At 39.6% G+C, this 16,579-nt stretch overlaps 2 long non-coding RNA genes across 2 annotated transcripts; one reads left to right on the forward strand and one right to left on the reverse strand.

Moving 5' to 3' along the window:
• Positions 1-8,740: 8,740 nt before the first annotated feature.
• Positions 8,741-11,479, forward strand: LOC127535861 (uncharacterized). The gene is made up of 3 exons (XR_007944743.1): positions 8,741-8,798; positions 9,092-9,151; positions 9,399-11,479. It is a non-coding gene; the product is annotated as an uncharacterized LOC127535861 (long non-coding RNA).
• On the reverse strand, positions 11,457-14,043 carry LOC127535875 (uncharacterized). Its single transcript, XR_007944758.1, has 3 exons — positions 12,411-14,043; positions 11,805-11,849; positions 11,457-11,579 (listed from the first exon to the last, which is right to left on the reverse strand). It is a non-coding gene; the product is annotated as an uncharacterized LOC127535875 (long non-coding RNA).
• Between the last annotated feature and the right edge of the window lie 2,536 nt (positions 14,044-16,579).

Consider the following 16,579-nt stretch of genomic DNA (forward strand, 5'->3'; position numbering starts at 1 on the left):
GAAATTTTGAGACTCTAGGTAAGAATTTGACTTTTGATTCAATTCAATTGTATTTATATAGCGTAAATTACAGTCAAATCGTCTCAAGACGCTTTACAGAACCCATATGCCTGACCCCCAGAGCAAGCCCAAAGGCGACAGTGGCAAGGAAAAACACCCTTTTAACAGGGAAGAAACCTCGAGCAGAACCCGGCTCTATATAGGGGGGACCCATCTGCCTGCTGGCCGGGCGGGTTGAGAAGGACAGAGGAGGGCAAGGGGGAGGGATGGGAGAAGAGGGAGGGGTGGGAAAGCAAGGAAAACACAACACACATTTGGATACATGTATGACAGGATATGTGACACAAAGTATAAGCTAACATTGAAAACTGACTCATAGTTTACTCATGATGTACGGCTCTGACATTAAACATACTCCATATATAACTAGCAGTAAAATTCAAACAGTATGTAAGTTAGCATCACAAGTATAATGAAGGCAATGCAGAGTTGACAGTCAACTCTGCAGAAAAGCTGCAGGATTTTCACATGCACACGCGCCACTGTTACGGCTGTTAGTAACTGCAGGATTTACGGTTCAGAGTAACGTTTTTTGTTACTCTGCCTCCAGCCTCAGCCTCCAAACATTATGTACAAACCCATGTCTTCCAGGGTCAAAAAACACGAACCATAGATAGTTAGTTAGATATTGATAGTTGTTTGTTCCCAAACAACCCGACTCCGAGAAGACCGGACTCCGGCCTTCAACCCTATAGAGTTGATTTAATTGTAAATCTGCATGTACTACACATCAGTCTCTTTGTAATTTAGTTGGGAATAAAGCAGTACCCAACACATAAGTGTATTCTAACATTAGTTAAGTAAAATCATAACTTTTACTAACCCTACCCCCATCAATTTTCAGTTTGTGAAAAAAAATACATGCTGTCGTAAAAAAAACTTGCATTCACTCAATTGTCAATGTAGAGCAACCAAAATTGAATCACTTATACCCGTTTATATGGGCTATAAACAGTTTACATTGTTTTAGACTAATAACTTTAATAAATTGAGATCAAGTTTTTTTTTTACGACCAAGTTTTCATATTTGTTTTAGAAAACGTCTGCCAATTTTGCATATATTCACGTACTTATTCAATGATAAAGTCAATATATCCAGCCAGAACAACTAAGGAAAGGCTTTTTATATTATTTGTAGGTAAACTAAGCATAACTGTTGCATGTGTTATGAAATAAAGGCTAACTGACAATATTTTTACATTCCAGACTAACTGAATAGAGACAAGATGCCAAGACGAAAGCCTTCCGGGGTGGAGGCAGGCCTTCTGGGGAGTATTCCAAGCTTACTGATGTGGAGAAGAGGGCATATCACACTCATGCAACCCAAGTTCATAGAGGCAAAGAAGCTGAGACAAAAGGACCTGCCAAGGAATCTTCAGAAGAACAAGCAATACCGAATGCTAGAGGGTGACCACCTCTCCATGATGAAGCAATGACTCCTAACACCTTACGAAGAAGAACGAGAGATGTAATGGCATCTAAGAGACAAGGGGAGTCAGTGTCTGTAGTAAGGCAGAAAGCTGCCAAAGTGAGGTGGCAACTAGAGCAGTCAGGAACCAGTGAACAGCAGAGTTCAGATGAGCATGATGTGGGACCCTCTTGCAGCAAAATTTCAACAAGATCCGTTTAATCTCGACAGCTGTTTAGAGTGAAGGCACAACTTATTGGGCTACTTCCAAGCAATCCTTTTGACAACCTTGACATATTATTTCAGTATCTATCAGCTTATCTCCCTTGTATTGATACTGCACAGTACAAGTATGTAGGAAACCTTTCACTTCGGCAACGAAGATATCGTGCAAAAAGTGTTAATGACATTGTGTCCAGATATCCTGAGGATAAAGTGGTATGGTGAAGACAGATACAGCAAAGTGAGAACTGTGAATGTTGACATTCTTGCAGAAAACAATACTGATGCTGCAAGGGCAGCTAAAAGTGACAAAATGCACCTAATATAACAGCTTGCATTATCTGACCTGAGACAAGACTGATATTTTGGTGAAGAAAAAGTGTTATATGAGCAGAAAGTGATGTAATACATAGTTCATGACAGAAAATGTACAATAAAATATGGTAGTGTATAGGCGAAGTTCACATTTTTCTCATTTCAACTTTGTGTCAATTAAAGCCCTGTGGAGTGGAAATCATAAAAGATTTTGCATAAATGATTCCATTTTCAGATTCCTGAGAAAATTTGACCCTAGACTAATATATTTTGAGTCTATGAAACAGAAATTGATTTTTTGCCCTAAATGTCACTAAAATGTAACTAGAACCTCAAACCTAAAGTGGTAAATTAACTATTCGCCTTAGGATTTTTAAAGTTGGCATAAGTACAGAGTTAGCCTGTCAGAGCACACCTTGGAATTTTACACAGTTTACAAATAGTGTAACCTGGTCGGTGCCATTTAAAGTCGATTTAGAATAGTTTCGCCGTGTGTGTTTCCTGGCTGCTTTAATGTTTCACCATCATTTTGTCAGTTTCTAAATAGTCCTTTATGTTGACATCTATCAGATGGGCAAAAACTTTATCAATAGCTGAAATTCACTCTGATCTGATAAAATGCAGAATTAAAGGAGGAAAGGAGTAGAGTTTTTTTTTGTAAATGATGTACTTTCTGACAAGATTTGAATCACAGGAGGAGCAATGAGTTTGCTGAATACCATCCTGTGGAGGAGGTGAAGCTTTCGCCACAGAAACTCTCTGAACCAGATTAAAATCAATGAGCCAGGCAGATCATATTAAAAATTTACAACACCTCCCACTGAGACATGTATTGAGTCCGAATGGGGTTTTAATGGCTTTAAATGGCATTCATAGGATGTGACAGAAATCTCATTAGTTACACACATATTGTGTTGCCGCTTAAATGTGTTTGAATAAATACATTGTATATAAAGCAGACTTCTGAACCATCTTCCATTTTGTCGGAGAGATTAGTGTGCAGTTGTATTAGTGGGTTTTAACTAACTGAATGCCTTAAAAACTGTGATTTCATTTATTAGTCCTAAACAGTCTCAAACTAGTGAGACTGGTTTAGGACTATTAGATGAAGTGAGGTTAATTTACACATTTTTGTATGTGTTGTGGGAACTGTACAGTGGATTTGTAGTTAGCACTGTCGCCTCACAGCTAGAAGATCCCTGACTCGCCCTCTGGTTTTACTGGTCAGGTGTGAATGTGAGTGTGATTGTTTGTCTCTGTATGTAGTCCTGTGATAGACTGTTACCTGTCCAGGGTGTCCCCTGTCTTCACCCTAAGTCAGCTGGGATAGACTCCAGCCCCCCATGGGTGGATGTGGTCTAGATTAAACAACCTTTGTCCTCTTGTGAGTACAAAATCAGAATGCAGATGCCCCCTGCCTGTGCAGTAACTTGAAATGCTGCTGCTTCTGGATCAATGTTGCTGCATCAATGTAGAATGTCTTTTCACATAGCCAGTGAAATTCTTCATTTTAAATGCCACGACAGGCCAAAGTAACGGTACCTTTCTGATACTGACCGATAGTGACACATAGAAGAGCCTCAGACGGTGAGCAGCTCACATTAACGTCCAGCTACTGTCCCTAAACAAAACTGGACGTCTGCTGTGTGCAATGGCGTGCTTAACGAGTTTCTCATTAAACTAACCTCACCCCCACCCTTGGAAACATGCCCTGCTATCAGATATTTGATAAGCTGTGATTCGATATGGTGTCTTTCCTATTCTTCAGTACCTCTCTAACAGAACACTTTGAGCCTTAACTTGTCATCTGCTATGGTATACATTAAATTGTACACTACCAGTCAAAACTCTGGACACACCTTCTCATTCAATGCTTTTTATTTATTTGTATTATTTTCTACTTTGTAGATTAGTACTGAAGATGAACATGTTTTTATTTACAAACCTAATTCCTTATGTATTGTTTTGTTTTGATGTCTACAGTATTAATCTGCAATGTATAAAATAATTAGATAAAAATATTAAATGAGATGGTGTGTCCAAACCTTTGACTGGTAGTGTATATATTCTGCACTGCTCTTTTTGTATGTGCTCTGTTTTAAGCAACTCTTCAGGTTTATCTTGTCATCTCTGGGCCTCATGTTGGAACAGAAGGAATCCTTTGCAGAGATTTACTTTTAAAAAGCATAGCAGCAGGCTGAAACATGTACACACGGGTTTATATTGTATACAGGCACATAATGGTTGGTTGGGGTAACACTTTTCTTTAGCAGCATCTTAAATTAAATGAGGAAATCAGAGATTAGTGGACTGATGGAGTTGTTTCCTGTAGTGTTCCTGTATTAAAGAGTTGTGACATGACGGGTCCAAAAAATTTGGTCACATGATGTATGGGCGCCATTTTGTTTCTAATTCATGAACGCTGGGTTTTCCTGTTAACGTTTACACCACCGAGAGTAATTCCAGGTCTTCCAACACTTCCTAAATACCTGAAAAATGACAGGCTGTTGGGCCTTTGGGTGCACAAATCGGTCAGAGAAGGGATTCCACATGTTTAGGTTTCCCAGTGATCCTGAAAGAAGGAAACTGTGGGAAAATAAAGTCCGGAGAGTGGGGTGGAAACCGACTTCATCATCGTTTTTGTGCCAGGTCAGTCCCATGTATGTACTTTCATGTTATGATGTATGGGTGAATGACAGATAGAAAAGTGCAAGTCAAGTGACTGTGACGAAGAGAGAGGTGAAAAGAGGGAGATGGGAGATAAGATGAAGAGATAGAAACATGGAATAGCTTGAAGATGAGAAGAGAGAAGAAAAAAAGTTGAGATGAGGAAAGATGAAGAGAAATGAAAAAAAAGATAAAATGTAAGATGAAACGATGGAGAGAACCTATATAAGATGAGATGATATGAACACTAGATGAGAGAGATGAAGAGAGATAGTTAAAGAGTGTAGGGGACTGCATAATAAAGAGGCTCCACACATTCCTGAGGAGATATCACCTCCGGGAAAAACATGCTGTCTTCAGCCAGAGAGGCCTTAAACAAACAGACTAAGAGCTCCAAAGAGGACTTTTATGGCCAGAGACATCTCCATCTTCCACCTAAAAGCCTCATAAAACTCATTTATGGTGACCTGTGACCTGGCAAGTAAACCCCTTTTTGCAGACTCTCACATGTATTGTTGTATTTGTATGTTTTCTTGTATTTCTACCTTCACAGAAGACATTGAGACCCCTTGCAGGGAGCTGGAGGGGACACAAACATTTCACACCTTCCCAAATTTGCATTTAAAGGATTGTTTTCTCCCCTTTTGGTCTGAATGCTTTGATGAACTGAAATCCTCCTCTGAGGCTCTGCTCTGTCTCTGGTTCTCTACATCCATGGCAGGTCGTAAATAATTAATGACCTCTTCTCACCCAACACGGTCTCACGGGGATTCGTGAAACTGTCACGTCAGTTTTTGTTTCGGTTTCGTGCGCACCAACACGATGTCGTCATGTTTTTCGTGCCGCTCACCACGAGCGAAACCCGCTGTGGTAATCACATCTGAAAGTGGTTTATACCGGCGGATTCATGACGATCTAAGCTGTCCATTGGCGTTTGCGGCCGCCACTGCGGCCGCCCGCCGCTTCGGCCGCCGGACATTCTTTAAATTCCTATGCAAATTCGGCGGATTCATGACGATCTAAGCTGTCCATCGGCGTTTGCGGCCGCAACAGCAGCCGGATCACATCTGAAAGTGGTTTATACCGGCGGATTCATGACGATTTAAGCTGTCCATCGGCGTTTGCGGCCGCTACTGCGGCCGCTACTGCGGCCGCAAACGCCGATGGACAGCTTAGATCATCATGAATCCGCCGGTATAAACCACTTTCAGATGTGATTACCACAGCGGGTTTCGCTCGTGGTGAGCGGCACGAAAAACATGACGACATCGTGTTGGTGCGCACGAAACCGAAACAAAAACTGACGTGACAGTTTCACGAATCCCCGTGAGACCGGGCTGTCTCACCCCAGGAGGGCTGCAGAAAGACGCTCACTCTCTGTCTGCTGCCCACAAGGACTCTTTCTAAAATCATATTTCTGAAATATATTTTGTGATTTTGAGATTATCAAAGCTGAAGTAATAACTTGTTATACATGTTGGTTCAACTCTGACGTTCCTAGGCCTCTGATATCAGAAGTTAGTGAACTTACGGTTTACTGTTTCTCTAACTCAATTTCCAGCCCGATCTCACGAGGATTCGTGAAACTGTCACGTAAGTTTTAGTTTCGGTTTCGTGCGCACCAACACGATTTCGTCATGTTTTTCGTGCCGCTCACCACGAAATGCGCACCAATGTATTTTAAACGGCGGACTTTTCGTGCCACCCAGAACGTATTTCAAACGAATGTGTGTATTATATTTTTAATGTAAAACCATGGCGAATCCAACGCTATATTTTGCATGACATCGTCCCTAACCATAACCCTAACCATAACCATAACCCGGTGGTACACTTACCTTTTTTTTTTTTTTTTTTTTTTTTTTTTTTTTTTTTCCAATTTGCATAGGAATTTCAAGAATGTCCGGCGGCCGGCGGCCGCAAACGCGATCACACAAGCAGTATACGCCGATGGACAGCTTAGATCGTCATGAATCCGCTGGTATAAACCACTTTCAGCTGTGATTACCACAGCGGGTTTCGTTGTGAGCAACACGAAAAACATTTCGTGGTGAGCGGCACGAAAAACATGACGAAATCGTGTTGGTGCGCACGAAAAAGAAACAAAAAATTTACGTAACAGTTTCACGAATCCCCGTGAGACCGTGTTGCAATTTCTTCCACAGCTCAACATTGCCCCCTCTTGACGTCAGAATGCCATGACATTATCAAGGATTTCACTGACTTAATCATAAAACTGTACTTTATTCAGGTTACAAAGACCTGGAAAACTGTTCTATTGGTCACAATATGTTTGTCATAGTACCCTGTTTCACTGTGGTACACATAATAGTAGATGAAGCACACAAGCATATAAGTAGGACGTATTAACTCATATATTTGTCGAGTAGCTTGTATACTCAGTAGTAGTTTTATATTTGACTGTTTAAAATATATTGTAAGAATCATGGCAAGAGTAAACAGACCGCTTTTTGCACGTTTTAATATTTTTAATCCCCTATTTGATCAAGATCAGCTCTCCTCTATCGGAGCCCACAGGGAGGAGGGTCCCCAGGGTCTCAAACTCACGCTTAAACTTCTAGTTCTCTGCCTCCTTTAGCCAAAAAAGTATAAGAAGCTTCACACTTCTTTGTTCTCTCCCTTACCTCTTACTTCTTCTGACTCGCTACAAGAACTGCGTTAAGCGAATCTTCCTTTTTTTTTTGGGCGCGCCTCTTCTTTCTCTGAAATTCTAACTAGTGGCTATCAGAGCGGGCCTCTGATAACTCCGACTTCTTTAATCATTGACTTTTTGTTCAGAATAGATATTTTTGCTCATCTCCAACAAACAGATCTACAATTTTGTTTTAACTGCGATTGATTTTTGATAGGAACCAATTCGATTCTGTTCTGTCGTTTTTATATTTCCCCGATAAAGCGTTCCACCCTGCTTGGTCCTCAGCCACACTGACTGGCAGAAATAGAGTCTTCAGCTTCTAAGATATTTTTTTTGACAACATCAACCCAGAAGAACGCAGGCTGTTCCAGCCCTCGCCACCGTCAGCTGAGCACCAGACGAACTGGGTCAAGCCAGAACCCTAGGACACTCGAAGTTTGAAGCAGGCAGGACGAAGAAGCGTTGCCATAGCAGCCAGCAGCACGGCCGGTCCTCCTCTCGGAACCAACGAGCTCCGTGCCACAGCAACCACGTCCCAGCCTCTGAACTTTGAGCGATCCCTCTTCTTCAACGACAAGTAAGAACAGCTGACGCGTGATCTGAACTAATGGTTGATGTCAAAAATAATAGCTCGATCTAAATATTAATAACTCCGTTTAATCACTTACCCGTTGTTCATATTCCAAATTATTAAACTCCTCAATATCTCTTCCGCGGTCTGATTAGTCAGTGCCATAATCTCAGATTAGAAATGCAAATTTAAATAACCTACACACACAGCCTTTATTCACTCCATATTTGTCACTGTATTAATCCCTGATATTTATTAGTCAATAAATATCTTTCATTTAGACCAAAATTACAGTCTCTTTTGCATTTATATGTGTTGACTGGGGTCAATGTTTTTCGAGGATTCTTGCCATTCAGATATTAGACTGATTAACTAATCAAAATTTAAATTAATTAATTTTTTAAAAATTAATGTTAATTAATAAATTTCCTGGCAATTAAAACGCTAGGTGGTGCCCCAATTAATTAACGTTTTAAATTAACGTTTAATAAAGCAATATCACTACAAGAGAGAGAAGGTAAAAAGGAAGAATAATGAAGGAGATGGGGGCACCAAAAGAATATACCAGAATGGCGAAGCAAATTATTTCGCATTGCTCAAATAAGTCTACATAAGTGTCCCTTCCCCCTTTCCGTTTCTCCTGTGTTCATATGTAACGGAGTTAAAAGTTCATTTTTAAAAATTATTATTTTCATTTCTTGTTTATTGCTGTTATTTTGAATATATTTGAATTTTATCTCAATGAGTTCTTTTTATTTGCCATTATTTCATTGATTTTGTAAATATGAATTGCCTTTATGCACCCTGCTCTGCTTGTGCCTCCTGGGCTTCTGTAGCGCCTCCGGGGCTTCCGTAGCTTCTGCCGTATATCCCACACAGTCGGTGTTTGCCTGCTGTGGGTAAGTTGTAGGATAATTATCCATTTTCCCTACATTCCTTACTTAGCTGCTGTGATTTCGTGTTGTTTTCTTTATATATTTAGCGTTTTATGTTGTAGTCTTCGGTGAATATTATTTATCATTGTGTATTATTTTAATGTCTAGCTGTGTTGTGTTCTTCTGACCATTATTTGAGGTTTTATAGATGTTTTTGGTTGTGCTATTTTTGCACGAGTAGTCAGTCAGGACGCGTGCTCTGTGTCTAATCAGGCAGCACAGCTCGGGTGTTCATTGTTCTTTGTTTATATGTTTAGAAGCAGAGTGCATGAAGACAATTCAGCAGAGGACAGTCACATTATTCCTTTCTTCTGCAGGTATGTTTAATTTTAAGTTAAGTTTTATTTTCATTCAGTTATCCCACCACGATAAACTGTTAATTCTGGCCACCAGGTGGCATTGTTCTTCATTTTCTGTTTGATTTATTTTCATTGTTATAAAATTTTGTATTGAAAATGTATGTTCTGGATGTATCTGAGACAGTCGGTGTTTGCCTGCTGTGGAAGCAGAGTGTAAGAAGACAATTCAGCAGAAGACAGTCACATGTATTCCTTTCTTCTGCAGAATAAAGCGTGAAGAAAACTCCACTGGACTACCTACTTCTGTGATCCTGACAACACACACATACACATCGGTTACACATACACAAATCTGTCCTCTAAATTGTAAAAAAAAAAAAAAAAAAAAATCATTATTATTGATAAGCAATCATCCTTTTTTTACTTTTGAACGATGACTAGAAAGCTTAGAGTGTAAAAATCCAAATAAAACACACACACACAGTCACGGGTGCATTAGGGCATGGCACAGTGAATGGAAACAAAATGCCGTCAAATCTCCAGTTGTCGCAACTCTTCAATACAGGAACTCTACAGGAAACTAGTGTTACCAGTAGCCTATCAGTGATCAGTGTTAAACTAATCACTGATAGGCTACTGGTTCCCTTGAGAACGTATACAGAGAGCGCTACCGTAACTGCACGGCTTCGTCCGGTAGCATCATTAAAACGCTGCGGTTCATATAACCTATCAATAGACCCTTTTCACTGACGTCACACTTCCGGGTTGGTAAGTAGCTTAGTGCCATTTTGAGTGGTGAGCTTTGTTGAGTCCGTGACTGGAGTTTATCATTTAGCCTAGTATTTGTTGGCTATGGCTGCCACTCAGCTGAAAAAGTATATCGACACACTTGATAGCACTTCGAAAGACCGATATCAGAGGAAGTTGGAGTTAATTGATGGAATCGATCCTTATGAAGTTACACAGAAGGACTGGACAAGCACCCACAGCGGCCTGCCCGAAGTGACCTACTGCGACATCGTGAACTACCTTGTTTAGACACAGAGTGCATACAGTATGGATCAGATGAAGGCATACAAATGCCTTGAGGCTTACAACCAGTTCGTTTGTGGTTGGGTGAGCGATGTTGTTCATCTCAAGGCTGGTGACCTGGTTGTTATCAGTGCTAAGGTAAGCCCCAGTTTCACCTACCACCCCACCTCCACCCACCGAGCATTTTTCGGTCTAAAAGACGTCTATACGACGTCTAGATGTTCCTTAGACGTCTAGTCTAAAATCGGTAAATCAGAGGTCTAAAAGTGAAAGTTTTTTAGACGTCTAAATTTTAGACGTTTATCCAACGTTCAAGCTTATACCGAATATAAACCCAGGTATACACTTAGACGTTTATTAGACGTCTAAACAATGTGTATTTATAGACATTCAGATGTTGAAATCCCGTACAGCAGACGTCTAAATTTAGACGTCTAAATTTTAGACGTTCATCTGACGTTCATGCTTATACCAAATAGAAACCCAGGTATACACTAAGACGTTTATTAGACGTCTATTAGCGGTCTAGTCTAAATAACTTTCATTTTTAGACCTCTGGTATACCTATTTTAGACTACACGTCTAATAGACGTCTATTAGCCGTCTGTTACACCTAAAAAAAGTCAGTGGTTTCCTATCAATACTGTAATAAACTGACAATCATTAATGCATATTTTCCCCAAATTCGAATAAATTAATTAGAATTTGGCAATTTCTAAAAAATATTCACAATAAAAATGTAAAAAAAAAGTACTGTAGACAAAAATCTCTCTCACAAAAAAAAGCCTAAATGAGAAATTACCTGCAATTCTTACCTTGATGTACTCTCAGGATGTCCCGACTATTTCGCCAATGTGTCTCTTTCTGGACCTTCATGACATTTTTAATCTAATGTCATGCTTTTTCATAATTTAACACTAATCTACATTTGTCATCAGTAGACTGGAATTGCAATTACAGTACATTCATTCAGAATACAACCATTACAATCATGGACTTGGCATAATTTTTCTTTAATGTTACACAAATAGAACATAAATTTAAACCTTGAACTTGGAAAAATTAAAACAATTCAAAATAAACTGAACAAAATATTACACATTATAACAGTGGAAAAAATATTTAAATATATATATATAAATACTTTTAACAACCTTTTAACTGTTTTTATGAAATCTGCCTCTCAATGCGAAAAGGAAAATAAAAAAATAGATTTAAAACGTTTGTTTAAAAAAAAAAAAACACTTGTTTTTAAAGAACTTTGTGGGGCTTTTAGAAAAAAATTCAGAAGGGGGAAGTTCTGTCTTTCCTGTAGCCCCCCCACCACATCGAGCTGGCGTCTGTTTTAGGTGATCACCGAGAGCTGCTCCGACTTGTTCTTCTGTGGCATTTGGAAACCGACTGCAAACACTCTCTGCAAACAAGAACAACAAAAATATACAGACTTGACATTTGGTAACATTAGTTCAAATCGCATAGTATTATCCAGAAGGATTCTTCATTTTTTACTGCTTCATGCAATACAAAAGACCAGTTAAATGTAATGCTTTAATTTGGCTGTTAAACAAAATCATAGCCAAAATCATAACCCATGCACCAAAAAAACCCTGCTAAACCTGACACAATAGCTTTAATTTACCTTTAATCCTTGGAGTTTTGGGCCGCTGACCTACAGAGGAATGAGCTGTGTATCAAAGAAAAGAGAAGTATAAGTCATCATAGCAACATCACTATTTAATATCAATACCATGGCCAATTTGTACCTTGGGAAGCATCAGTCTACATAAAAACAGCAGCTTAACTTCAAACATACACAAAATTGAGCTCAACTCCAGGTTTTCGTTCACTTCTCAGTGTTGTGAGACACTCGTTTAGACTATCCGAGCCGGTCAGTATGGGGGGAAAAAAAGCACGTTAGGGCGGACTTTGACGCGGGGGGCAAGTTGCCCCATACTTTTCGCTAGCTGAGCTGTGAAGCTGGGTAAATACTGGAGCTATGTCGAAAAATCATTTCTCCATCACTCACATGTATGAAATGACATATGAAAACTGACCCCAGGTTGAAAACAAACGAAGTTCCCCACTAGTCGATGGCCCACACTGGCTAAACTAGCAACTTACTAGCTAGCCCTCATGCTATCAACCGACACACGATGCATGCAAATGCTAAACTGAAGCATGATTGTATAAGGACCAAACATTGCTAACTTAAACATTTTTCTATAATATCTGCTTCAGCACCCACCTCTTAACCGCTGAATGAGGTCAAATTTACTTCTTCGAAACTTTTTCCTCCGTGTCTTCTTCAAACTTTGCAAACCAACGACTGCATGTGCGCATAATTCCTCTGTCAGAAGCATGCTCGGAAGTTGTGCTGTCCATAAAGTGAAGCATTTTTCATGTTATGATCATGTGATCTCCATACGAATACAAAGCGTAGCCTTACAGAGCGACCAATTATTTTTGTCGTTGATCGTGGCAAAGCGGCTATGGCGATAAGTTTTATCATGGACTACTTCTCTGAGCGGAATAATATTTTGCCAGGAAGTGGTTGCACGGTGCGTCACGTGAGCGTGCTCCACCAATAAAGTGGCTGCATCTTGACAACATAGAAGCCAAGATGGCACTGCACATGGAAAGAGCTGGCTATATTCCATTAGATTATTGTTTCTTTTATTTTCCGAAGATTTAAAATACATACCTCTGAATGGTGTCGGCGTTGAAAAGCGGAATATTAGACGTCTACATATAGACTTTAGTTTATAGCGATTATGTCTAATAAAAGGATTTTAGTCCAATATCAAGAGATCAGTTCTGCAACATGCAGTTATTGTTTTAAATAAATAACTTTGGATAAAATTAATTTGTTGAAATTCGGTCTATAAGCGATATCGCTTATGGCTATCATAAATGATTTAGTTCAGTATTTGGAGATCATTTGTGCAACATGCATTTATTGTTTTAAATAAAAAAATATTAAATGATGGATAAAATTCTGTTGTCTATATTCGGTCTATGTCTAAACGTTGAAATGCAGTAGAGATTTAGACGTCTAAATCTCGGATATATTTAGACTAGACTGTATATCGCTCAACGGCTATCAGAATTATATTAGTTTAGTATTTGGAGATTAGCTATGCACCTTACAGTTGTTTTTTAAATTAACAACGTTTGAATGATGGATTAAATTCAGTTGTCTGGATTCGGTGTATATCTAGACGTTGAAATGCGGTAGAGATTTAAACGTCTAAATCTCGGATATATTTATACTATACTGAATATCACTCAACGGCTAACATAATTACTTTAGTTCAGTATTTAGATACTAGCTATGCACCTTACAGTTGTTTTTTTAAATAAATAGTTATAGAATAATTGATTAAACTTCAACGTCTAAATTCTGTGTAAAAACAGACGGCATCTAGACGGTTGAAATTAGGTCTAAAAAAATCTAGACGTCTAATAGACGTCTATTGTTCGGTGGGTATGTATACTTATGAGCACAACTGTAGACTGAAATGAACCATGGATGCTGATAAACTGGAAAAACACATAACGATCAGCAATGTCTTTCAGAGAGATGATTCAAATACATTTGAACAATTTCATTTCAACTTTAAAGACTGTGTACTCCGTCTGGTTTTGTACATTAAAACCACAGAATCTATCATCAACAGATTTGTTGATGATAGATTCGTGTTTTGGTTTTTATCATCATCCTCCATCCTCGCTACTCTTCTGTTGAGACAGTTGATCAAACAGGGAGAAATAATGAAGCCGTTATTTTTCATAAATTGCAATCTGTCACCTTTCACTTCATACCACACATCCAGATCACTCTTCTGTAATTCCACTGAATCACACAGTGATAAATCAATCAAGAGACTAACATTTTCAGTGTAAAGCATCACAGGACGACTACACGTCTACATGTTTCTGAATGTCTGCTGACACAACATTCATATATGTGTGTATATGCATATATATGTGTTTACACACACACACACACACACACACACACACACACACACACACACACACACACACACACACACACACACACACGTGTTTATTCAGTTTGGTGAGCTGCGCTTGTGTGAAAATCTACTCACCTTCTTAGGGTCTGGATTTTCAGCTGATGAAGATGAAGTGTCAGAAGCTAAATAATATATATATTATATATATTTTCTTCTACAGGTGAGAACTGCAGCGATGCAGACTGCAAGGACCAACAGTCCTCCTAAAACACCAACAACAGCAACAGGGAATCCTGAAGAACCTGGAACCAGAAGCAGACATCCACCCTGTTCATCTCACTGCTGAACCTCTTTACGGTCAGATTCTGTTCAACACAATTTCTGTCATTTGAGCTTTTAAAGATCACAAACTAGACAGATTGTAAGTGTGTTTAGGGAATATTCAGTGTTTGTTTTATCACAGAAGCAGTACTGAAGCTTGTAATGGATTTTTCTTAATACTGGCCTGCTGAAAACTGGTTTGCAATATTGTACATAATTTTAAAAGGTTGCTGCAAACTGTGATTGTACCTGCATGGTGGAAAATCATGAATAAAGAACAAACTGTCACAGGGGTCCTAAAGCTTTAACAATAAATACTCTGTATTACAAACACCACCTAAAGGTAAAATATCAACATCAAGTCTAAGTTGTTCACAGATCAGAATCACCTGTCAGCAGCAAGCAAACATGAAGGCACAAAAACACCCACATTCATATTCTAAAGATAAATTCATCCCAACAAAGACAATAGAAAGAATAACATGAGCTTTAAAGTGTGATGTGATGTATATAATGTATTTCATAGTAAGCACCACTAGAGGGAGCTACTGGTTTTCATATCGATTGACACTGCTTGTTTACGTCTACAGTTATGTTTTACGGCTGACGTAAAAAAACTGTTGTTGCCATGAAGTCCCGACTCCGCTGTTATCTCCTGGAAAAACCTGTTAATAAAACAGTTGAAACTTCTTCCATGAATCCGTGAATTCATGACATGGTGTCAGAAGTCGCTCTTTCGCCCTGAGGACAAGACTGAAGCAACGAAATGGCTAAGTTTCAAGCTCCTGAACCATTTGACTTCACCCAGCCTTCGGCATGGCTGATCTGGAGACAGCGCTTTTCCCACTTTCGGATAGCAACAAAGCTGGACCAAGAAGACGGTGATGTACAAGTTAATACGCTGTTATATGCTATGGGCAAAGAGTCAGAACCTATATTTAGCACATTCACGTTTCAGGAGGATGTCGAGCACTACTATGACAAAGTGATGAGAAAGTTTGATGAACATTTTGTGTCCAGGAGGAATACGATACACGAACGTGCCTGTTTCCACAGACGCTCACAGCTCCAAGGGGAGAGCGTGGAAGCTTTTGTTCGAGAGAAGCTAGCAGAGCGCTGCGATTTCGGGACAACCAAAGACGAACACTGCACGGCATGAAAGGGGGGATTTTCGACAGTTAACGGCACTGAAAGTTTCCGTGGAATTTCAAATTAACAGCAATAAACAGCAATTTTTAGGAAGCACAAAAACTACTGAGAATTGTCAGGAATTGAGATGGACGGCTGATCTCCAAGGAGGGGAGCTTTCCAGTGTCAATGAAAATGCTGTGAGCTATACAAATGCAAATCAGACTGATGGGTGTCTGTCTGCGGTGGGAGGGTTGGTGGCTGTGGAGGGTGTAAGGTAGAGGGTTGGTGGTGGGGGTTCACTTTACACACATGAACTGGTTTTTAGAGAAAAAAGACCCTACACAAACAAAACTATACAGTATATGAGTAAAAATCATATAAGGAGTAATAATGTGTAACAAATCATCTAGACATTCAAATTCTTTTATTGATTAATCAAAGGACATTTTATTACACTTTGATGATTGCCTTAACAATAGAAACATATGAAAAGATAGTAAACTAGGCACGTTTTTGACAAATGGCCTATCAAGTTTCCAAAATTACGCAGAGTATGCTTCAGCCAGAACCCACCATTTGATTGTTGTCCGGACCGGATTTTTTAGTTTCCAGTCAGCCAGCAACAATGGACTAACACACCCAGTTTCAGCCACTACACCAGGGGTCGGCAAGTAGATGTGGCTTCGGGCCAAAATGTTTGTAAACAATCGAACAGCGGGCCAACCTGCGGGGGGTGCGCTCCGATTCCGGGGGGGGCAATACCACGAGCAGCGGAGCTTCTACAGCCGATCGCTGCTGCTTGGGACACACGTCTCAATTCTGATCACAGATGTATTAAAAATGACTCCCGATACACACACATGTTTTGCACACACTGTTGCTCAGTGAAATCTGGCTGGTACAACTGTGTCCGACCAGTAGCGCAAATGCGGAAATTCCCGGCAGCAGCCGACCACGTGAGTTTCATGTTGTGGTGACGGACTGG

This window comes from Acanthochromis polyacanthus, chromosome 1, assembly GCF_021347895.1.
Source record: "Acanthochromis polyacanthus isolate Apoly-LR-REF ecotype Palm Island chromosome 1, KAUST_Apoly_ChrSc, whole genome shotgun sequence".
In the NCBI taxonomy this organism is placed as follows: Eukaryota; Metazoa; Chordata; class Actinopteri; family Pomacentridae; genus Acanthochromis; species Acanthochromis polyacanthus.